This window comes from Trematomus bernacchii, unplaced genomic scaffold (assembly GCF_902827165.1).
Source record: "Trematomus bernacchii unplaced genomic scaffold, fTreBer1.1, whole genome shotgun sequence".
In the NCBI taxonomy this organism is placed as follows: domain Eukaryota; kingdom Metazoa; phylum Chordata; class Actinopteri; order Perciformes; family Nototheniidae; genus Trematomus; species Trematomus bernacchii.
In genome coordinates, this window is record NW_022987671.1 from 694,813 (window position 1) to 719,847 (window position 25,035).

Below are 25,035 nucleotides of genomic sequence, written 5' to 3' on the forward strand. Positions count from 1 at the left end.
ATGTAGGCGGAGCGTCACCGCCCACTATTCCGGTTTCTCAAACTTACCTACCCTACCTTTAATAACATCCTGTTCTAACCTCAGTTTGTTTATTTTTTAGATTAACTTTAATTATTTAATTGTTTTGTCCCGTGTAAAATGTCCTTAGTTGTTTTAAAAAGACATCCTCTCAATTTAAATCACATTTTAAATGTTTTATTGCCTTTTATTTCTAGTCCTGTGAGAAAAGCCTTTTTCTTAGTTTATTGATTATTTATTGAACATCTGCTAGTTTTAAAAAGACAAACCATATTTGTTCATTTCTATAAATGTAGTTCTTGTCCTTGTTCAAATGTCCTTGTTACTTTTATATTATCATATTAAAGGTGGGGTAGGTAAGTTTGAGAAACCGGCTCGAGATACACTTTTTGTTATATTCCATGGAATGCTCTTAACATCCTGATAGCAATGAATATCTGAAGTGCTTTGACAAAAAAAATCCATAAAAAAATATCATCTGTGGAAGCCGTAGTTCTGTGAAAATCAAATCAGGTTTTATTTATAAAGCACATTTAAAAGCGATTTTTGGTCGAGCCAAAGTGCTGTACATGTAATAAAAACACATCACTACAAACACAGTAAACGACAATAAATTACAACAGATATATATAAAAATTTATCACAGAGAGTAGTCGATGGGACAATAGAAGAAACATCACAGGGATTAATGATCGAGTTGAGGACATTAAAAAGAACCTGAGGTTTATGGCTGTTTTTTGGAGATTAACAGAGAAATGTGCTCTGTTTTGGCTGCTTTGACTGCCGTCTGGTAGTCAGAAAGGCAAGCACGAAGGATTTCTTTTTTTCCGGTATGCCTTCAGATGGACCAGTGCACCACCACGCTTTCCCCGTCATCTAAAGCGCTTTCGGCGAGGCAGGATGCAGGGCGACCGGCGCAGGTAAGTGGGGATATCCGACAGTAGAGGGGGGGGGGGACGATTTATGGTTGCCAGATGTCGGTTTGGGCAGCAATATCAACTCCAGTGAGGGTCTGAGGTGGAGGAGAGCTTGGCGATCATAAACGAGCAGAGCAGAGACATTCTGACAAACATAAAACAAAAACAGGATAGCTAAAGGTAGAGAGCTCAGCGAGCGGCGAGCCGACACAGGCACCATCTTGAAAAAAGGTTGGAACACTGTGGAGCAAGGTGTGAGATCTGTGTTTTCTTTGTTTCCATGATACAGTCTGACCCTCTGGAATACCTACTTGTTAATCTTCACAGTCCCCTTTTTGATTTTGTTGTTTGATGTGATTTATAGTAATATCAGTTATTTCTGTGGTGAGTTTTACTTTTTAGAGAATAGCATTTATCTAAAGGTGAAAAATATGTTCAACTTATTTCAGAAACATGTCAGAACCAAAATGTATTAACAAAACTGTATGTAATTAAACTCAAGAATGTGTTGTAACTCATTTAGTGGCTTGCTCATGGGCACTTGTGCAGTACCCTGGAAGTGAACCAGCAACCCTTCTGTCCCAATGTCAAGGCACTACAGACTGAGCCACTGCTGCCCATTTCAGGTAAAGATTAGGCTTTGGAACGGGAATACATTATTCAACACAATGTCCCCTTGAGTAATGAAAACAAATGTGTGTGTGTATGTTTGTGTTATGTCTCTGGAAACACACAAAGTTATATTTTTAAGTCCATTTACTCAAATATTCAAAGATGATTTTGTAGTACTTGTTGCCCAAATCCAGGCTAAAAACTAAGGGAAGACTTTTAAGCGTATATACGTTTTTTTCTTCATTTAAGAAAAGAGGTCGAGCTACTTTTATTACATACAATCATACAGCAGGCCTCAAAAGCCTTGACTCACCAATGAAGGGCTCTCACATCATAGGATGTTCCAAAATTAGACTCAGGATAAGGTAAAATGTTGTGTTAGTGCACTGAAAATAAAATGTTATGAGATGGAGGATTTTTATTTGCACCTTAAGTATTATTTAATGATGCACCTACGTAGGGCAGTCTGCTGTATTGAGCATCAAAAAAGGAGAAACCGTTTCTTTAACATGCCTTGAACATTCAAATACATTGATTTCATAATGAAGACACACAGCAATGTATAATGTATCCTCTTGAATGATTCATGTAATGCCTTGTATTAGCATAATATGACTATAGACATGTTTGTTTATCAGTGAAAAAATGATCAGTTAGCTGAGTTTCTTCCCGTTACATGGATATAAAACATTCATAGTTTATTAAATATTAAGAAGCCCTCAGACACTGTTTCCTGAAGATGATGCGTTTTTCCGGGTCGATGGGGTTCAACAGGTTAAACTTAGTTCAAAGACATGCCAGAACCAAAATGCATTAACAAAATGTGCTTTTATGTAATTAAATTCAAGAATGTCAATAAAATGTTGTAACTCAATCTGTGGCTTCATTTATTCAAAATCAGTTTGTGTACCTGTATTAGTGATGTTGTGGGGTCCATGAGTATACAGTCACTTGTGGGGACTTACCTTTTGTTTGGCGGCAAAATTAAAATCTTTACAATGTAAATCCTTGGCATCATTACAATAATACTTATACTACTAGCACACAATAACAGCTAAACAAACATAATGTAACACTCACACAGGGTCATTATGTCACCCAAGCGTTTTTGGTACTTCTAGTACATTTAGCTGATAATGCTATTTTAATATTTATTGAATAAAAATGATAAATGTAGGCCTTGCAGTAATATTTTCCCTTTCTTCTTCCACCACTGTTTACCAGCCACATGAGGGTGCTGTATCTCAAGGTTTGAAATCAAAGTTCACCTTTCTCTGTTTCACAGCATCTGAGCTTAATTAGGTCACACATTTCAACTCTCATATCATACCTTCGACAACAGTGATTTTTTGCTAAACATTTATACAGTACCTTTGACATATAACCACTTAAGCCCGATTGCCCCTGCCGGCAGAGGAGGAAAGGCTAAAAGCAGCTATCAAAAGAGAAATGGAGGAGGAGGAGAGGAGGAGAATAAGAGCAGAGGAGGAAAGGAGGGCCAGGAGGGATGCTGAGGACAGACCTTCAAAAATTGACAACATTTGTACCGTTGTGGAAAATATTTGGGGTTGGTTTTTTGGATAAACAAACAGTTGCACGGGTTTTCATGATACAGTCTGACCCTCTGGAATACCTCCTTGTTAATCTTCACAGTCACCTTTTTGATGTTGTTTGTTGTGATTTATAGTAATATAAGTGATTTCAGTGGATTGTTACAATTAAATACAGGGTGACAGATCGTCAACAACCAAGATGTTAAAATTCTAAACTATAGTAATGAACTGTAAACTAATTTGTTCTTTGATAGCTTTTACTTTTACAAGAAAAAATAAAACTGTATACATCATGAATTAAAGCTTTTAAAATGTTATACGGATATGTTTTCTTTGGCTTTCCACAATAACTGAAGGCGTAATGTCAATGTTGGCTTTTGTAAAATGAAAGGTTAAAATGTAGGTATGCAATGAATTGTGTAATTCAATATGAAAAGGTTGGAACAGAAATGAATCTGTAAAGACAAACATCTAGTTATAAATAATGTCCCATAATAAAAGACTGTTGAGTTCACATCGAGTGTATTATGTGCTTCTGTTGTTTAATAAAGGATCTAAAATATTTGTTTAGGGTCTATCTTAATAGAAATCACAGTATTAATCACCACTGGGTCTCAAGTATTTTGGATCTGGGTCTCAAGGATTTTCCATTATTGACCTTTATATCCAGAAAATACCTCAAACTCATTAATGATCTCAATAATAGCTGAACGTTTTCCTTGGTTTGGACAACAGTCACCAATCACTACAGCTGGCAACTATGAACTTATGAATAGGGTACATTTACAATATTCTATACACTAAGCATCAGGTTCCATTAATGGGTCAATGTCTTCTCATTTTTTAATAAGTAAAAGTATAACATAAGGATGCCCTTTATCTCCTTCATCATTTGCATTAGTAATGGAGCCTTTGGTAGAAATGATCAGATCTAGCACAGAAGTCTTTTATTCGCTGGACACATGGGGGTGCTGTAACTCAAACATGATCTTTCTCCATTTCACAGCACCTGGCCTACATTAGGTCACACATTTCCACTCACATATGATATCTCAGACAGCATTGATCTTTTGGAAACATTCATATATTTGGCATTTGATAAACTGCTGCAGTTGATGTGAACAGTGGTGGACTCAATCATTGCTGTATTCAGAGCTACACCAATAGAAGGATTACAAATATACAACATTGTGTAGTACATTTATTTTGTTTGTATCCTTAATGCTTCACATTTCCCCCAACCCTCTAGAGGGCCCTGAACCCCCTTTTGGAAATATCCTTAATCTGGTAAATACATTGCCAAGCTGTTTGCATCAAAACATTCATCCAAAGAGATAAGTTTTCTTGGAACTATCCTATCCTTTGTTTTAAACATGGTGTGGGATTGATACAACATATTTTCAAGTGTTTTGCATTTTTTTAAGGGATGATATTATTTCCTGTGCCAAAAACCTGACGGGCCAGATTCTGATTAAGTGGTGAGGAGATTCATCATCGAATCATTCATCAGATCAGTTTCTTTTCTAAGGAAGTGAAACACAAAAGGTGTTGCTACAGAAGTGTATGGCACAGAAAGGAGTTCAGCTGGACCAGAAAACAATGTCCTGTTAGATCTACTGAAGGAACCCTTGACTATTCTCTCTATTATACAAATGTCATTTAGATGTATTAACAATCGAATAACAAAAAAAGGGTGCAGTTGTTTCAGACCTCGAATAATGCCAAGAAAACTTGTTCATATTCTTTTCTTAACAACATAATTATTATGTTTGAACTTAGGCAGAGTTTAGAGATCAAAATCTTGGTGGAATATTATAGATATATATTTCCAATCAGAGGTTCCATGCTTGTTGGCATCCTCTCCACAAGACATCATTGCTGCTGGGTTATCTTGTGCCCCCATTGATGCACATTTTCCACCAACTATTGATTCCTAAACTATTACTACGTTAAAAGATACGTTTTGTGTTTAAATCTGAATATGAACACGTTTTCTATTAATCAGTTCGTGATTTTGACCAGTTGTCCTTCTTTTACAAAGAAATGCACTAAATTACCATATTTTGTAATTGAAATACAGTATGGGAGATATGTTGGTAGAAGTTCATAGATTCCATTTATTTATTTATTAATTGTTTCATCAAAAGAATAATAAAAAAGTAAAACCAGATAAACTAATCATTTTGCATGATTTTCTCTTTAGTATTGTCTGTATTTACAAATATATCCATTTTATTCTCACATATATTAGAATATGAATACTGTACACTAGAGCTACAAAGAAAACCAATATCGAGCACACTTCAAATTAACAAAATGCCCCAAAACTGATGGACAATATACTCCAATATGTTTGAGTACATCTGAAGTCATTTTTATAAACTAATTACCATTATGGTGGATTGACTTTAGCTTTCAAATACATGAATGGTACATTAAGTAAGTACTATTTTACTTTTAGAATAAAATGCTTCTTCTCATGAGCGTTCAGACCAAGAAAACACTCTGCAGATGAAGAACTATACAAACCTCATCTTCACTTTGCTTTGCTGTCAACATGGTGATATGGGTGTGGTTTGCTGGATGAAGCTTTCATGGAGAGGTGTGGTTGCAGACTTGAAAACATTCAGTGCTCCACATGTGCTCCGTCCTCCACAACTTAAACATGGCCTGCGATGCAAAGGAAGCCAAACATGGTGAGTACATGAACTCTATGGGATTAGTTTTGTGTCAAAAAGATAAAGGAACACTTTCTCAGAATCAAGCAAAACTAAGAGTTTAAGAGAAAAAAAAACTGAGTCAAGCAAAATAAAATTCACTTCTAAAATAAAACTATAAGTTGCAAACAAATCATTTGTGTAATCATGTAATCATATAAGTATTTTTTCTTTGTTTTAACATAGGTTTTTGTTTGCAGTTCTCTTTGCTTCTTTCTCAATGATCAGACTTTTGCTCTCGCTGCAGCTCTTCTCCTTTGCGCTCCCTCATTTTTTGTTTTCGATTCTGACACAAACCTCCCAGGTGGGCGGGACTTTTATGGGTGCGTCCCCATTGGCTACTCAGTTTTTGAGTGACAGCCCACTACACCACAGATCATACAGTGCAACTCATGCAGCAAACTCCGGAGTCCACTCGGCCACGTTTGTGTTGGTGCCTCCTGGGGAGTTTTCATGAAAATAAAATATCTGACTCATCTTATGGATTGCTGTGCATTAGACTTGTGTTGTGTAGTTTATACTTTATTCCAACTTTAAATATTTTAATACCTGAACACCTGAACACACTGCTGCTGTAAAATAATTTCCCAATGTGGGATTGATAAAGTGTCTGTCTGTCTATTTATTTTATAGATAAAAAACACATCTATGTATTTTCAAGTTAAAGGTGATAACAATATAAACTGTATACCAGTGACGTGCGGTGAGGTTCATGGCTGGTGAGGCAGATTTACAAATATTATAGCCTATTTTGACCTTAATCGAAATATTCTGTTATTTTCAAAAGCTTTTTTAGTCTGATGCTATGATTAATTTTAAACAGACCGATCAACAAAAGGATACCCAAAATCTAAATATTGGATTGTTCTTTCTAAGTAAGATCCCATTTTCATTACAGTTATGGTCTTACCTTGACTTGAAGATGAATAGAAGTCCATGCTATCCTTCTGGACAACAATCTCTATTACTGTTTTGTAAAAGTTGTCCTTATCTTCCTGTAGTTTCAAAAGTCGAGTTTGTTGTTTGCGGTAGAATAACAGTAGCAACAAGAACCTGTGGGCTCACGTGCGCCCCCTTCAGTGCGGCAGAGGTTATGGCTGCCTCCCCTTGTGATTTTTTCATTGCCGTTGTATATGTGTAGCGAGCCTAAATATCATATATACGTGAAATAAGTTATTTAGAGACTATGGATGGCGAGGATAAATGTCATAAAGGGATCTACAAACATTACATTGGTGACCTACAGTGAGATGGGAACAGGCATGCGCTTAGGGCTCGCTTTCCAGCCAGTTTCTGTGGGGTGACGCATTCTGAGGTGAGGCAGAGCTCATCTGTGCCTCACCTCACCCCACAGTAAATGGCTTGAGCGCGCTCACAAAATAAGTGCCCGCGCTACATTAGTGCCCGCGCTCCAGCAAGTTACTGTGGGCTTACGAGAGGCAGAGCACGCCCCTGCCTCACTTGTCATCGCTCCCGTAGCGGAGCTCGGCAAATTTGCTGATTTTGACAATAAAATGCGATTGGAATCATACAGATATCACATTTACACAAGATCAGTGGAGACATTTTATTATTATTATTATTTAGTTTTTCTTTAATTGTTTTTCCGTTACATTGGAGTATGACAGGTGAGGCTCTGCCTCCCCTGCCTCCACTGACTGCACGTCGCTGCTGTATACTATTATTTTTTAAAGACATTTCAAAAGCATATATGGCTATGTTTAGGACAAACAATTAAAGACTGCTTTAATTTAACAAATTCTACAATATAAAAGTAGCAGATTTGCTTTATTAAACAGACCAGACCTAGGTTGAATACCAACACAATTAGGAACATGCTCACATCTTACTATGTTGGTCTGAAGAGCTGAAGCATTCATACACAATGGATACAAACTGTGTTGTCTCATTCTATATCCTGTGAGAAAATGATATACATTTAGCATTAAAAACTGAAGATACTAGCCTGAGGAAGATATGAATAATCAACAGATTTGAATGGAATCTCTAACATTTTCATGTAGAATAAAGACAAAAGAGTGATTATACAAATTACATTTATTGACATTTGAACCAGAAGATGAAGTCTCAAAGAATGTTTTAAATAAAAGGACATAAAACAAAAAGGTGGATAATAATAAAATATATTAAATGCATATGTAAAGACATTTGGTCAAATTAAATGACACTGAGCAAGTGATAACAGCAACGCCCAGCGTGGATGAAGCTGGTGCAGGTCTTTCTTCATGCCCCCCCTCCGTGCTGTCCCCTCAGAGGAGGTTGGACACGGGAGAAGACCTCTGGAGACCACGCTGTCTCAATGATCCACACTGTTAATATGAGAGGAAAATAAATGTTTTAGGAAAGGAAAAATATGAAGTTAACTATCAACAGGTCTCCATATAGAAACAAATTAATTAATTGCGCCATTAACTCAACTTTTATTTTAAAATGGAATTGGAAATGAATAGGAAGAGAGCTCAAATCTGATACTTAATACGAGTAGCCTATGTGTAGCATTTTGCAATGCATAGAAGAGAAGCCAAAGATCAACATTTGTATGACAAATAAAACTCAGCTCAGGGGCATCATGGACGGTAGGTTTTCCTACAAAGAGAAGAAGTAAACTCAGCCTCCATTGATTTTCATATCAAATTAGCGTGTTAATAAAATAAGCTATCATGGCTTATACTTGCATATCTAAACAGAATCATGAAAGCCTGTTGGTAGAGTCGGGCACACGAGTCTGTTTGAGTGTGTCTGCCGGTGTCTGAAAGCTCACGCACTGGTAGCTAAGTTAGCTAACTTTCATTGCAAAGCGTTGCTTTACTTCTCACTTAACACAATAAAGAAACAGACCGTATAGTACAGCACAAACAGCAAGAATGATCAATGCTTACATATATGTTCACTTGTAGTATTATAATAATTGAAATGCTGGTTCTTCTGGGGGTCTTCTGTCCGTGCTCAGCTACCGCAGCTGCACTGTACAATCGCCGGAGGACTGGGCTGTCACTCAAAAACTGAGTAGCCAATGGGGACGCACCCCAATAAAATAAGCTGCTGTTTATTTTAATGGGTTTATTGAGCAGTTGATAATGATTTGGTACACCAAACGATAACGTTGCCAGCTAGCTAGTTAGCAACAATCTGCATAAGCAAAAACAAATAGTTACAGACAGAAAAACAAAGAAAGGGGCAGAAATTAAAAGAAACAAATTAAACAAGCAGCTAAAAAGATAGTCATTAGTCAGATTAATGCAAGCAACCTTTCAATCATTGAAACCTAAAGGAATCTGACTCCTTAATGTTGCCTTTGAAAGTCTCATTACGGTCAACCCAGTATCACGGCAAGACGTGAACATGTGACGATTTACCATGCTGGGAGACGTGAAGATGTCACGATTTTGTCCCTTCAAACGTGACAGTTACACGGTATTGTTAACATGGCCCAACCAGTGGAGAAATACCCGGAAATGCCAAGCAAATGCTGTACCACGACGGTCGGTTGTTTTTTTATAGTCACACTCGATTTCGCAGATTTTCTTGTTGCCCCAGCTGGTCGACACCTTTTTTAGCAGAAACAAAGGCTACATTAATGTATTAAATCAATGTTAATCCATGTGTGCGGTTGTGGAATTAACGGACGTGACGTTGTGCGATTGCGTTGCCAGGCAACAACTTGGGTTCATGTTAATTTACAAACTGTTCAACTAGAACCGTAGTTATATATTTTTTTTAAATTAGAAGGCCTCACGAAATACTTTAATGTAAATTTAAATTTAAATGTGAAGGAATGTGTGTATAACTAAATACATCAGTCATGAACAATACCGGAAACAGACGTAGGCAAGATCCTCAGCTCGGTGATTCGATGGTTTAGTCGCAATGCACGTTGGGATATGGTGTTTATGCCATGTGAAATCCGAAAACATTTAAAAAAAAAATAATAATACTTTATTCCGAGTGTGCTTGCTTTTCTCTTTGAAAGTCATCACATAATGGCATTGTAATACACGCTTCTGCTGCATTAAATATTACATATCTGCCGTAGTTCTCTATTTATAGAGCCCTGATGAGAAGACTTCTAGACAAACAGGAACAACTGCCGCCAAACCTGAAAACGTGACGTGATCATAAATATATCAGCAATTAAACAACATCTTAGATTTCTTTTCACACAATACGTCTCCTTGCAATATCAACGTTAATTCGGCTGACTTTTATATTTGATCCAATTGGTAGATAGGCTGTATTTACACCATAACGGTGCACAGCTGATAGAAAGGGACACCTAGTGGTTAAAGCACGTTATTGAATTTGATTATTTTTGTTAATCGATCATCATCGATCATTGAAGAGCTGAGAAAAAACACGACACAAGTAAAAGATTGTAAAGTGAAATGCAGACTAAATGCAACAGTTACATGTATACAGTTTACAGTACTTTTCTTGTGTGTTATGTGTAGACTGTGTAGATCTGTTGTAGGTTACATAATTTTGAATAAAGCGACATATCAACATGTAGAACAGTTCTTTATGTTTGCTATGTATAACTTTGTCATCCTGATTGTCCATAATGGAATTTTGTATTGTTGGTCTTTCTCTAAACACATCAAAGTTTCTACACATTTCTTTTACCATTTAAAGTGGACCTATCATGCTATATTTGAATAATATAGTGTAGGACCATACCTATATAAGGCATATTTATACTTTTTACAGATCATGCATTTTAGCCATGCCTCATTTTGTTCAATTTGACCATTTCTAGCTCTGGGCAGATTCAGTGAGAACAGCACCACCTACAGGCCTGGCATATGTACTACAGCATCTCCAGCGCTTTCGAACGGCAATGGCCGTGGCTGTCTCCTCCTGATTGGTGGAGTTGGCCCAATAGCCGTAGCACCACCGTCCTGACGTCAGGACAGTGTTCAAATCTGGATCAGTTTTTATCAGATCCGTTGCAGCCCCTTTTTTAGAGATTTGGGTATGGAGGAAAATAGAGAGGGTTGTGTTTTCTGACACTTGGTGAGTTCCCTGGAACACCGGAGACACATATTCATGTATAAAAGACGTACAAAAGTGCATTTTGCATGATAGGTCCCCTTTAAGGTCCCCTTTTTACTCATAAAAATCTAGGGTCTGAGAATAAAAGGTTCTGTTTGTTGTAGAGTTTGTGATTTTAGATGATGGGATATACGAATAAAAAAGACTTGACATGACTAGAAACACTGAAGACTACATTCATCAAAACATGTCATTTCTCTTGTACATATAAAGACAGTACTGCATTTAAAACTAATTAAAAAACATCACTCAAAGACAAAGTTTGCTAAACCTTTTTGATTTAGTCTCAATGGATAAAACAGCCTGTAAAATAACACGTACACACCCAGTCTGTATTGGGTGTGGTTTGCTGCATGTAGCTAAAAGGAATTGTTTCAAACAGTCTCTTAACTCTCTGTCCTTACCTCTCTGTAAACCAGCACATCTGCTCTCTACAATCCAGAGATGGAGTACTCGAGTCCTGGACTCGGACTCGAGTCGGACTCGAGTGCCGATTTTCGGGACTCGTGACTCGACTCGGACTCGCGCACTGATTGACGCGACTCGGACTTGGACTCGTGAATTCTCGCACACGATGACTTGGACTCGGACTCGGACTCGTGAATTATCGCGTACGCTGACTTGGACTCGGACTCGGACTCGTGCATTTTTCCCCCCACGATGACTCGGACTCGACTTGTACATTGACGCTCCGACTTGGACTCGGACTCGAGCAAGTTTTCTATGGAGTCTGATGTCCTCTATCCTGGCGTGTGCACCTGCGAGGCGAGTTCACGTACTGGGCCCCGCTATTCCAGTCTAAAGATGTCTAGAGACACACCCCGCATCGTGCTGTATGCTTTCACACATTCTGCTTCCACATTGGAAAAGAGCAGCGCAAAATGCTCTATGTGGAAACAATATTGAAGAGAAGGCTCCGTAACACATTACTCTAAACATCGAGTTCAGACATATAGGCTGTCTTGAACACTATCATCAGAGTAACGTGATCTAATCAATAAATAAAGATTCAGCCGATAACACGAAAGCACACGGCTACTTAACATGCAGAATGACTCATTTTGCATGCTAAGTAGCCATGTGCTTTCTGGGGCTAAATCTTTATCAGTAAACCGATTTAACCGGTAAAAGTTCCTTCAAAATAAGAGTCCCGATCTTATTACTATCAAAATAAAAGTGCAAAACGAAAACTTTACCATAGAAAATATTGGCATACAAATATAATCACTTCTCTAAAAGGTAACTCATTTTAAACATAGTTTATTTATATATAATAATAATAATAATATTAATATTAGTAATAAGCTTTATATTTGTATAGCACCTATTACAAGAATTGTAGCCAAACTGGCTTCACAGCAGTTCAATAGACAGATTAGTATAACATGACAGGATAAAAGCAATGTAGAGGAGCAGCTACATTTCAACACATATATCCACGAAGATTAATACATGAAGACTTGTGACTCGGACTTGACTTGGACTCTTCTTAGGTGACTCGGACTTGGACTCGGACTCGAACACAGGTAATGATGACTCGGACTCGGACTTGACTCGGACACTCCTTGGGTGACTCGGACTTGGACTCGGACTCGAACACAGGTAATGATGACTCGGACTCGGACTCGACTCGGACACTCCTTGGGTGACTCGGACTTGGACTCGGACTCGACTACGACTCTCCCTTGGTGACTCGGACTTGGACTCGGACTCGAAGAGTGGTGACTCGAGAGTGACTTGGACTCGTGAATTGGTGACTTGACTACAACACTGCTACAATCCAATAATGGGAGGCTTTATTACCAAATACGGTAGGTCAGGATCAACATGTTTTTATATCCTTTATCTATCGGTGACACAGGTGACTTTTTGAATATTTGTGCATTCACTTTTTGCATTGTTTTTCATCAGTAATGTGATGATCAAGGACTTATTTGTAAACTATTATTGGTCTTTAGTGTGCTTACTTTCATTTCCCTTCTTATTTGGTCAAGATGTGTCATCAGTTCATAATTATATTAATACAAATGTATCTTTAACTTGTGTGTGTGATTTTTCAAGACACATGGCCTTAAAATGGGGTTAGTATCATCATTTGTTTTAATTTGTTCTGTTTGACCTTGCCGGGTTCCCCTGTTTTGGTGTTAAACTTTATTTGTTATCAGATTTTCTTAAATAAAAACGTGCTGTTTGTGTATATACCTGCCTTCCTCTTTTTACGGCATTTGCTCCACAACGGTTTCAATCTAAGGCTGTCTGCCCGAGTTCCTATGCCCCTTTCCAGCTACTCTCCTATATGTCATGGTCATTCCCCCCCCCTCCAACCACCCTGCTGGACTATTTTGACCGTATTATCAGGGACGTCTGGAATCATGCATGTGTCTGTCATGATTATGTTTTTTGTGTTTCACGTGTCTTCTTTGCTTTTGAAAAGTGTTCCTGCGACTTTGGCTGCTTGGGAGTGCGGTCGTCTTTCAACATGTCAACGTTTCCTTGGGTAAGATACTGAACCCTGAGTTGCTCCCGATTGCCAACGGTGTGTGAGTGTGTGTGTGTGTGTGTGTGTGTGTGTGTGTGTGTGTGTGTGTGTGTGTGTGTGTGTGTGTGTGTGTGTGTGTGTGTGTGTGTGTGTGTGTGTGTGAGTATGTGAGTATTAGCTTCCCTAGAGCATGTAGTGCTGCTCTGCATGAATGAGGTGTGAATGGGTGAATGACTCGCAGTGTGTAAAGAGCTTTGAGCTTTTTTGATTGGTCCAGAAGACCTGATAAAGAGATTTATAACTACAGTCCATTTACCTCCGTGTGTGATGTCTGTTTTTACTTCCTGTCTTTGTGTTTTCCCGCCTGTTTGTCTGATATATGTCTTCCCTTGTGCGCTTTCTATACGTCGTCTATGATCAGAGTTGGGTGTATAATACAAAAGTAATAATATTACTTTTGTCGGTAACGGAGTAGTGTAACGCGTTACTTTTATAATTCAGTAATCACACTACAGTTACTAACATTGCCCCGACACGCGTTACTTCGTTACTTTTATAAAATCAGTTATAATCACACTGACAGACAAGAGGGGTTTCCGCCGCAGGTTTATATGTACGTAATCTGCGCGACTTGCGCGTCCACATCTCCACGTGCAGTGCTGCATAAACATGGCTGAGTCAGCGATAACTTTCGAGGGGTGGAGGTATGCCCATTATTTTGAGTTCGTCCGAAGAATAGACAGGAATGTGACGGTGAGGTGCAAACTGTGTCCAGGCCAGAAGCTGTTATCCACTGCTGCAAACACCACGTCAAACCTCAACAAACACCTGCAAAGAACACATGCTAAGGTGAAGCTAATAGCTAAGGACCGGACCCCCGAACCCAGAGTGAGGATGTTGTGAGTGCGCCGCCGCCGACTCCGAAGCAGCACAAATTAGAATTTGGAGGACCGGTAACCAAAGCAGAGATGGACAGGCTTGTAGCATCCTTCATAGTAGAGGTAATGTTGCCCATTTGCACAGTGGAATCACCATCGCATCGTTCAGAGATATACTGCGCAAAATACAGATAGCAGGAGACAGAGGACAGCCATAGTCAGAGCTATCTGGATCAGTCTTATGCGACAATGGAAACTGAACTAAAGAGAACATTTGAAACTTTAGCAGTCTGCGTGATCTGCCTGTAGGGAGGGGCGGGCCGGCCCTGCGAGTAAAGTAATGAGTAAAGTAACGAGTAAAGTAACGAGTTACTTTATGTAGAGAGTAACGAAGTAGTGTAATATATTACTTTTTTTTAAAGTAATATGTAATATGTAATATATTACTTTTTTTTAGTAACGACCCCATCTCTGTCTATGATCCCCTCTGGTTCCTGATGTGTGGTTTTATTTGTTCCTTGTGTGATTCCCTGTGTTCCTGCCAATGCTCCTGCACAAGTTGGGTTTCCTTCTGATTTAATGTGATGTGATTTTATATTATATTGTTTGGTTTGATGTAAATATGTTAATTAATAAGAGAGGGGATATCAGATGCTTGAGGGTCTGACAGGCAGTCCTTGTGGTTTATTTGTATAACCATAAAAGGTTCTATTTGGAACCTCAAAGGTAAACAATTGTGTTTGTAACAAACGTATGAAGACATCAATAAATCGTTTTTTTCTTTATTTCAGTCTGTTCGTCTCAACCTTTTACAAACTGCCACAACACATACTCGGGCGATACATACTACCACAATGATAAGGCACTCCGGATTGTGATGGTTGGGAAAACTAAAGTTGGGAAGAGCGCCACAGGAAACACCATTCTGGGACATAAGTGGTTTAAATCAGATTTTTCTTTTAAATCTCTGACCGTACACTGTGCTAAGGCCTTTGGGGAAGTGGATGGACAAAAGGTTGCTGTCATTGACACTCCAGGTCTGTTTGACACTAGCACTGATGAAAACAAGACCAGAAACGATGTTGGCCAGAGCATTGCTTATGCTTCTCCTGGACCCCATATCTTCCTGATCGTCATCAAACTGAGCAGATTCACAGATGAAGAAAGGCAGTCGGTTCAGAAGATTCAGGAAATCTTTGGAGAGCAAGCAGACAGATACAGCATGGTCCTCTTTACCCACGGTGATCTGCTCGAAGACCAAACTATCGAAGAGTTATTGAAGGAAAGTGAAGATCTGCAGGAACTTGTGGCCAGATGTAACGGGCAGTACCACGTCTTCAATAATGAGGTGAAGGATCGTTCTCAGGTCAGAGAGCTGCTCGACAAGATCAGAAATATAGCAGAGAAGAACGGAGGAAGCCATTACACTAATGAAATGTTCCAGAGGGCAGAGAGGGAGCTAGAAGAGGCAAAACAGAGAATCCTTAAAGAGAGAGAAGAGGAAATGCGCAAAGAGAAGGAGGAAATGGAGAAGAAAATATCGGAAAAGTATGAGCAACAAATGAAGGAAGTGAAAGATGACAGAGAGAGGTCGAAAAAGCTACTTGAAACTCGTGGAAGAGAAATGGAGGAGATGAGGAGATTTAGAGAAGAGATGCATGACATGCCCAAACAGGTGGAGGAACTGGAGAAGAAAAGAGAGGAGAAGTACGTGCAACAACTCCGGGAAGCAAAGGCAGACAGAGAGAGGTTGATCAGGGTTATAGCAACTCAGGAAAAAGAAAAGGAAATGAAAGATGAAATACAGGGGTTGAAAAAGGTAATTGAAACTCTTAAAAGTGACGGAGGAAAGGTGGAGATCAGAAACATAGCAGAGAAGAACGGAGGAAGCCATCACACCACAGAAATGTTCCAGAGGGCAGAGAGGGAGATGGTGATCAGGGTTATAGTAACTATAGTAGTAACTCAGGAAAAAGAAAAGGAGGAGAAAAGGAAAAGCAACACTGCATTAATCCAACAGCTTATTGAATTTGTGAAAGTGGTATTTCAAATGTTTTTCAAATAAACAATTTGGCCTTGTGATGCTTAACTGTACGGTATCCAACCAATGTTATGACTTATTAATATTCATAAATTCCTGTTCTTTGGTTTTCTCATTGGGTCTCATTTGTAATACTAGCAGTAACTTAATGCATGAGTGATTCAATTTTATTGTTTGATTTTTTTCTTTCAACGTGTAGGCCAATGTGTGTAGAAGCTTTCTTTTCTACCCAAATAACCTTAAAATAAATATCCCATCAAATTAAATAAATATTTATATGGGTGATTTTAATACCATAATACTAAATACGAAAGATGTAGTCCAATGTTTTATAAAAGTCTATCTTAATGCAACACTCACACGCCATATGCATTCAGAGAGTAATAAGTCACCATAATCATTCCATCGGCATCTTAATTAACCAGAAGCAACCCATTACAATGTGTATTACAATGTTCAATACAAGCTAAAGTGTTACTATCTTTCAGCTCAAGTTTATATGAGGCTACAGCAGTCCTGTTGAAGGTCCAATTTAGAAATGTTTTGATGGTTTACAATCTTGTAATACTACAGAATAATATGTACACATGTAAATTTGCCATCTTGTCGTGAAGAGAAACTAAGAGCAAACATCCAAAGAGCTGGCTCCACTCTGTACATGCATTTTTTTGTTGTGGCTTTTAAAAGAACAGGTGGCATTTCTTGTAAATGCTGAAGGGAGGGTGAACTGGGTTCGCTGTCTATAGTTCTCTAAATGAAGAATGTACATGCAGGTGGACTGGATATTCAAGCTGTGCTAAAAACAGAACAATAAAGGGCGTGAATCAACAAATTCCAACGATCATTGAAGAGCTGAGAAAAAACACAACACATGTAAAAGATTGTAAAGTGAAATGCAGATTAAATGCAACACTTCAATTTGTTATGCTACTTTATGTAGGTGTCTCTATCCGAAAATAATGGTTTTCTTGTGTTTTATGTGTAGACTGTGTAGATCTGTTGTACGTTACATTAAAACCATTTTGAATAAAGCGACATATCAACATGTAGAAAAGTTATTAGTGTTTGCTATGTATAACTTTGTCACCCCATTAAGGTTTTTTGGGGAATTTGATGGGATATACGAATAAAAAATACTTGACATGACTAAAAACACTGAAGAATACATTCAGCAAAACATGTAATTTCTCTTGTACATATAAAGACAGTACTGCATTTAAAACTAATTAAAGAACATCACTCAAAGACTAAGTTTGCTCAACCTTTTTGATTTAGTCTCAAAGGATAAAACAGCCTGTAAAATAACACGTACACACCCAGTCTGTATTGGGTGTGGTTTGCTGCATGTAGCTCATACAAAAGGAATTGTTTCAAACAGTCTCTTAACTTTCTGTCCTTACCTCACTGTAAACCAGCACATCTGCTCTCTACAATCCAATAATGGAAGGCTTTATTACCAAAGACGGTAGGTCAGGATCAACATGTTTTTATATCCTTTATCTATCGGTGACACAGGTGACTTTTTGAATATTTGTGCATTCACTTTTTGCATTGTTTTTCATCAGTAATTTGATGATCAAGGACTTATTTGTAAACTATTATTGTTCTTTAGTGTGCTTACTTTCATTTCCCTTCTTATTTGGTCAAAATGTGTCATCAGTTCATAATTATATTAATATAAATTGATCTTTAATTTGTGTATGTGTGATTTTGCAAGACACATGGCCTTAAAATGGGGTTAGTATCATAATTTGTCTTCATAGATTTTCTTGACTCAGAAACACGTTTTAAAGTGTATGTTGTTTCTTACACGAGAGCACCTCTAGTGGTCGTGTAAGAAACAACATGCTCCCGGCCCGTTCATTGCAAACGCTCCGGAGGGACGTTTATTCACAAATAACCCGTAAAACGGCACTTAAACTCACAATAACTCCCTTATTACTTATCCTAGATGCACAGCCAACCACTCGTTTTTGGTGTCCTGGAGACACTGAATCTGTGGGTGCCCACCTCAACACTCAGTGATAAACATTTGCGACGCTATAAACGAAAGCGTACATCATAACATGTGGAGCTAAGTAGCTAGAAACGCTAACATGGCTTACCTTGGTCAAAACTGGTCTTCAATGGCAATTAAAACATAAAAAAAACGATGCTGCAGTTAATCCATAGGTTCATCCTATGTGTCTGTGTCCTCTTTGAAATGATTTCTGATAATCCATAAGCAATAAAACTGCTTTTTTGTTTCCAAATGCCAGAGCTAGAATGTAGCTCCACTCTGCTTTACATTTACATGCGCGCAGCCCCCACCTTTTCTCTTCACAATGAGTGTGTGTGTGGGCCTCCCCCTTCGATTCTATTGGCTCTAATGGTCAGAAAGAGGTGTCAACCATCAAAATCGAGCAAGGGGGGCCAGAGATATAGAAAAAAAACCATTTTCACCCAAATCACCTCAGAGGTGGGGTGGTTTTGGCTAAACCTCTCTAAAAAGGTCAAATGTCACTTGTTTTGCATCAATCTTGATACAGGGTACTTATTATATGTTGTACTTTGGATTCCTAAAGCTTTTAGTCTACTAACCCATCATCCAAGGGTGGTTTTCACTATCTGTAAAAAATTATTTTTGGACGGACACTATAATTTACAGTTTTTTACTATGTAAAATCTGAATTTCTTTAAAATAAAAAACATTTATATTGATTCTGACACTTCTACATCCAACTCACAGATGTAACCTTGCTTTGATAAAAGAAATTATTCATATAACCCTTTTAGAAGTTAAGTTGTAGTCATTTGTTTTGGGCATGTCATTTTCGAGCCTGAAACATGAAAAACAGGCTTGGTGCTTAACAGGTTAAAATGCTTTTTGATTCGATTTCTGGCGAGAAGTGTATATTGTACTCTTAGAATCCACGTCCAGTCGATGTGTAGGATCTATAGTTTGATAGATATTACGAAGATAATTTGAGGTCTCGCCAGGATAACGTGTATGCAGCTTCCATGTAAAGTTAGCGTGGGTGAAAACAGTTTTTCCGGTCTCGAAGTTTTCATAATAAAACCGGATATATTCCCCTCACTGTCAAATGATTACACAGTGATAACTGCATTACTCATCCACTAAAACACATCAGTTTATCCTTGTTAATTACACAATATTGATTGGTTTAAATTGTGTACAATGCTTTTGAGTTTTTAACCTTCGATTCAGAGAAACAAATAGTTTTTTCGGAGTTTAGACACTACAGTTTCCGAAGACACTACACGACCCAGAATCCCCAGCTATCGTTTGGGACTACAACATCCGCCTTGCTTTACAACCCCGTGATTAGTCATCAAGCCCTGTGATTGGATGTTGGAGTGGCAGTGCGACAAGGTTACGCTGAGCGTCAAACAGCTCTATGAAATGGAATGGAACCACGGCAGACTATCCAAACTGGAATTGGTCGGGTCCAGCCCCCGGGTCCAGCCTCCCCCCCCCCTCGCGTTTCTTTATAAGACGTTTTCGTATTTCCCACAATTAGAAGTGGCCAGTATTAAACTGTGTACACCCTGGAGGTTTAGGGGATACGAAACACAGTGGTGTTATCAAATTTAAAACATATAATTAATAAATGGATGAATTAATATACCCACATGACACCTAAGGTCAGAAGAGCTTTATTTAACAGCTGGTCTTATGTCTGTGACCCCTCCTGTTGTTCATTGATAAGCCTGAAACATGCACTTGTCAAGGTTCAGAGGCAAATTTTGCAAATATGGCAGTAGCCATCGATCATCTTAAGAAAAGATAAGATAAGATATACTTTATTGATCCCAAGTTGGGAAATGTTTTTGTTACAGCAGCATACTACTTTGTTCTACTCCACTACAATTCAGAGGTTAACCTGGTATTTTGACTCCACTACATTTATTTGAGTTATTTTGCAGATTCTGATTAATGATGTGAAATATAAACAACCCTTAAATCAGACTTTAGTTACACCTGAGTCAAATTCAGGAAAGGTGATTGTCAAGTGCCAAAATAAACTATGCAATATATTAGACGTTAACCTCTTAAGCACGGCGGTCCCCCCATTGGACCCCTCCCACCTTTTTGTTTTCGAGATAATGTCTCAGGGCTTCTTAACATTTATGAAACTATTAATGTGTAGCACCAGATTAACGGGAAGAATCTCAGCTAACTGAAGATATGAACCATTTTTACCAAAACAAAACACAAGTCTCATAAGAAGGGTCTAAATGACCCCTGAGCGAAAAAATTCTAACGCACTGCGGCACACAATTCAAGATAAAGATACCCTTATTACTTATCGTAGCTGCACATACAATATAGCATATTAAAGCTGAGACTCCACTGATTATTTAGGTATAGTATCATCACTGAGCGATCCGAACCTGCGACAGGGGAAGCAAACACAGACATCACAACACGTACCTTTACGGAGCTTTTACGGCAGATCGTCTCACCGTAGCTGTCAATTAGGTCAAAAGACATGTTCAATGGCATTAAAACGAAAAAAAAAATATCTACAACTGTTGATCCATAGGTTGATAATGTACCTGTACCTTTTAAAAAATTATTTATAATCCATAATTCCATTTTTTATGTAAAAATCGGAGCGGAAAAGTTAGCTGCTAATGGTAGCCACCAGAGTGTATGCAGCTTCCGGTTTTGGTAACGCGTCACTCTCACTCCTTATTTGTTAACGTTTTGGTGTGTATATAACTTTCCCTCGATTCCATTGGCTCTAGCGGTTATAAAGAGATTTCATTCATCAAAATCGAGCAAGGGGGGCCAGAGATAGGTCAAATCCACCCAAATGACACCAGAAGTGGGGGTTTTTGGCTAAATCTCTCTAAAAAGGTCAAATTTCACTTGTTTTGCATCAATCTTGATACAGGGTACTTATTATATGTTGTACTTTGGATTCCTAAAGCTTTTAGTCTACTAACCCATCATCCAAGGGTAGTTTTCACTATAAGTAAAAAATTATTTTTGGACGGACACTATAATTTACAGTTTTTTACTATGTAAAATCTGAATTTTCTTTAAAATAAAAAACATCTATATTGATTCTGACTTTTCTACATCCAACTCACTGGTTTATCATTACTTTGAGAACAAAGATTATTAATTTAACCCTTTTAGAAGGGAAGATATGGTCATTTGTTCTGGGAATGTCATTTTCGAGCCTGAGACCTGAAAAACAGGCTCAGGGCTTAAGAGGTTAAGTACTTTGTCAGACTTCATATTAATCTGTTGATAACCCCAACGTTTTTTTCTTATTCAAAAGAAGCCCTTAACTTAAAGTATTCTTTAATGTTTAAATAAAGCCTTATTAGTTTGTCTGTTTTGCACATCCTCCTGTTAATATCTTTGGACATCCTGCACTAAACTGTTTTATTGTAGAGATCACTACAGTATCTTCTTGATATGATCTATTCTATATTTCTATCATGCCTTCTACTTTCCCCCAATTTTGTATGTAGGCTACTCTTAATATTTAAATGTTTTCATAAAATAAAACTTATTCAACATCAAAATTCAATAACGTGCTTTAACCACTAGGTGGTGCAGGTTAAAAAAACAGTGGTGTAGTTAATAAAACATAATAATATCAAACATAATATGACTATTAACTTTATTGTGAAATTAAAACAGAACGCTAAAGGAAAATACAGTTTCAGTCTCTCGATTTGAAGCTTATGCATTGTACCATGAACCTGTATAGACCTGTAACAGTCAACTGCATGAGGAGTTGGAAAGGTAGTTTCAGTAAATAATATCTTTAAAAAACTACAAAAAAAATCCCTTTCTATCAGCTGTGCACCGTTATGGTGTAAATACAGCCTATCTACCAATTGGATCAAATATAAAAGTCAGCCGAATTAGTGTTGATACTGCAAGGAGACGTATTGTGTGAAAAGAAATGTAAGATGTTGTTTAATTGCTAATATATTTATGATCCACGTCACGTTTTCAGTTTTGGCGGCAGTGCTTCCTGTTTGTCCAAAGGTCTTCTGATCAGGGCTCTATAAATAAATATCTACGGCAGATATGTAATATTTAATGCAGCCGAACCGTGTATTACAATGCCGTTATGTGATGACCTCCAAAGAGAAAAGCAAGAACACTCGGAATAAAGTATTATTATTATTTTTTTTAATGTTTTCGGATTTCACATCGCATAAACACCATCTCCCAATGTGCATTGCGGCTAAACAATCCAATCACGAGCTGAGGATCTTGTCTGTTTCCGGTATTGTTCCTGTAAAAACATTCCCAGTTAAACATAAACAAATCGCTAAATAAAAAGATAAAACACTGGCATGTAATTTACGTTAGAATAAATAGAATGGTTTTGAATAATAGATGAGAGTGAAATCTACGTCACTTTACAGCCCCGCCCACTTTTGGGGAAACCAACGCTGTCATTTGAACGGCGATCAAGCCTGAAGCCACAGAGCTCTTCTTTTACTGTCCTTTCTTCTTAGAGGAAGTACAGAAACACGTAACTCTGGATTTGTTTTAATGTTTGAGGTGCAATAAACGACACAGCAGCTTTTTGGCATGATACAACTATTATTTTCTGCCTCGCTCAGGAGAGTAACAGCTGGCGAAATTACAGCCTCGCCTACTGATTTTAATCTAAAATGATATTTGTTAAATTACTATTATCATTATTATAAGCAAGACAATAAATGGCAAAGATATGTAGAAAATAACCGTATTTAAGATACGTTGATAACAAACGTAACGTGGGAGAAAATATGTTTCTAGAAGATATGTAGAAAATAAACGTATTTGAGATACGTTCATAACAAACGTAACGTATCGCTCCTGTGGGTCGTATTATAGGTCGGAACAATCGGCCTATTTGGTCGTATTAGTTGGAGGACTTGTTGGTTTTTTGTGTTTCACGTCTCATGTATGCTTTTGAAAAGTGTTCCTGCGACTTTGGCTGCTTGGGAGTGCGGTCGTCTTTCAACCAGGAGGTTGTGGGTTAGAGCCCAGCCCGTACAGTCAACATGTCGACGATTCCTCTGGTAAGATACTGATCCCTGAGTTACTCCTGATTGCCAACGGTGTGTGTGTGTGTGTGTGTGTGGGTGTGCGTGTGCGTGTGCGTGTGCGTGTGCATGTGCATGTGCGTGTGCGTGTGCGTGTGTGTGTGTGTGTGTGTGTGTGTGTGTGTGTGTGAGTGCAAGCTTCCCTAGAGCAAGTGGTGCTGCTCTGCATGAATGAGGTGTGAATGGGTGAATGACTCGCAGTGTGTTAAGAGATTTGAGGGGTCCTGAAGACCTGATAAAGAGATTTATAAGTACAGTCCATTTACCTCCGTGTGTGATGTCTGTTTTTACTTCCTGTCTTTGTGTTTTCTTTGTCTGTTCGCTTTCGATACGTCGTCTATGATCCCCTCTGGTTCCTGATGTGTGGTTTTATGTTTCCCTTGTGTGATTCCCTGTGTTCCTGCCAATGCTCCTGCACAAGTTGGGTATCCTTCTGATTTAATGTGTTGTGATTTTAGATTATATTGTTTGGTTTAATGTAAATGTGTTAATTTTCAAAGAGAGGGGATATCAGATGTTAGAGGGTCTGACAGGCAGTCCTTGTGGTTTATTTTTATAACCATAAAAGGTTCTATTTGGAACCTCAAAGGTATTTTGTGGTACTGCAAAGAACAAAAATGTATGAACACAGCAATAAATAATTTCTTTCTGTTTTTCAGTCTGTTCGTCTCAACCTTCTACAAACTGCCACAACACATTCTCGGGCCACAATGATAAGGCTGTCCGGATTGTCATCGTTGGGAAAACTGGAGCTGGGAAGAGCGCCACAGGAAACACCATTCTGGGAAAACAGTACTTTAAATCAGAGATTTCTCCTAAATCTCTGTGCTAAGGCCTTTGGGGAAGTGGATGGACAAAAGGTTGCTGTCATTGACACTCCAGGTCTGTTTGACACCAGAACTGAAGAAAAGAAGATCAGAAAATATATTGTTCAGAGCATTGTTTTTGCTTCTCCTGGACCCCATATCTTCCTGATCGTCATCAAACTGGGCAGATTCACAGAGGAAGAAAAGCAGTCAGTTCAGAAGATTCAGCAAATCTTTGGAAAAGATGCAGACTGATACAGCATGGTCCTCTTTACCCACGGTGATGTGCTCAAAGCGAAACCTATCGAAGAGTTCTTGAAGGAAAGTGAAGATCTGCAGGAACTTGTGGCTAGATGTAACGGGCAGTACCACGTCTTCAATAATAAGGTGAAGGATCGTTCTCAGGTCAGAGAGCTGCTCGACAAGATCAGAAATATAGCAGAGAAGAACGGAGGAAGCCATTACACCAATGAAATGTTCCAGGAGGCAGAGAGGGAGCTAGAAGAGGAGAAACAGAGAATCCGTAAAGAGAGAGAGGAGGAAATACGCTTAGAGTGGGAGAAAATGGAGAAGAAAATATTTGCGAAGTATGAACAACAAACTATCTTTGAAATGAAAATGGTAATTGAAACTCTTAAAAGAGACATGGAGCAGGAAAGGAAGGCCAGACAGGAAGCTGAGAAGAGCTCTTTCATAATGAGGTTTATAAATGGCGTAATTAAAGCATTTAAATCCTTTTTTAAATAACAGCCGGTTTGTGTTAGACAGTCAGGCTTGATGCTGGACGGCAGCAGATTTAGCAAACCTTTGACTGTCTGACTCCTTGTTAATCTTCACCGTCCCCCTTTTTGAATTTCGTTGTGTGATTTATAG

At 38.3% G+C, this 25,035-nt stretch overlaps 1 long non-coding RNA gene and 1 pseudogene across 1 annotated transcript; both read left to right on the forward strand.

Annotated features, from left to right (window-relative positions):
• Positions 1-918: 918 nt before the first annotated feature.
• On the forward strand, positions 919-25,035 carry LOC117487468 (annotated as a pseudogene).
• LOC117487455 lies at positions 17,694-24,173 on the forward strand. Its single transcript, XR_004556366.1, has 3 exons — positions 17,694-17,754; positions 23,231-23,332; positions 24,016-24,173. It is a non-coding gene; the product is annotated as an uncharacterized LOC117487455 (long non-coding RNA).